This window comes from Plectropomus leopardus, unplaced genomic scaffold (assembly GCF_008729295.1).
Source record: "Plectropomus leopardus isolate mb unplaced genomic scaffold, YSFRI_Pleo_2.0 unplaced_scaffold93069, whole genome shotgun sequence".
Taxonomy (NCBI): Eukaryota; Metazoa; Chordata; class Actinopteri; order Perciformes; family Serranidae; genus Plectropomus; species Plectropomus leopardus.
Window position 1 is genome coordinate 1 of NW_024702638.1, and position 631 is coordinate 631.

Below are 631 nucleotides of genomic sequence, written 5' to 3' on the forward strand. Positions count from 1 at the left end.
CAACAACAACAACAACAACAACCATAATTAACACAACAACATCTGGTAACTGTGTAACTGTGTGTTCAGGTGTGTGTGTGTGTGTGTGTGTGTGTGTGTGTGTGTTACCTCGTCATCTTTGTACCAGCACAGAGACTCAGCCGTCAGGACGAACCAGTAATCTTTAGCTCCGCCCTTCATGATGCTGATGTTGTTGATGGTCAGCCAGCCTTTACGGATCACCTGCAGACACACACACACACACACACACACACACACACACACACACAGGTGGTGGGTGATGATGTCACCGGATCATTGACGAGTTATCGATCAGATTTTGTCTCCTCATCTGGGAAACATGCTGCGCTCTGATTGGTTACTGCTTGTCCACCACTCACCATGATCTCGTCCTGGTTGCAACAGAAGCAGAGACACAGAGACAGAGACAGAGTGAGACAGAGAGAGACGGTGAGACAGAGTGAAAAGAGGAACACATGAAGACTTGAGATCACCTGCAGAGACTCACCTGGTTTCCTGCTGCCTTCTTCTTACTCATCTGACTGCTCTTCTGCTGAGCACTGAGACATGGACAGAGACAGACGGGGACAGACAGGGACAGACGGGGACAGACGGGGACAGACAGGGACAG

At 49.8% G+C, this 631-nt stretch overlaps 1 long non-coding RNA gene across 1 annotated transcript; it reads right to left on the minus strand.

The window, feature by feature from the left end:
* Window positions 1-116: 116 nt before the first annotated feature.
* Window positions 117-567, minus strand: LOC121940719. The gene is made up of 3 exons (XR_006105677.1): window positions 509-567; window positions 381-392; window positions 117-222 (listed from the first exon to the last, which is right to left on the minus strand). It is a non-coding gene; the product is annotated as an uncharacterized LOC121940719 (long non-coding RNA).
* Window positions 568-631: the final 64 nt, after the last annotated feature.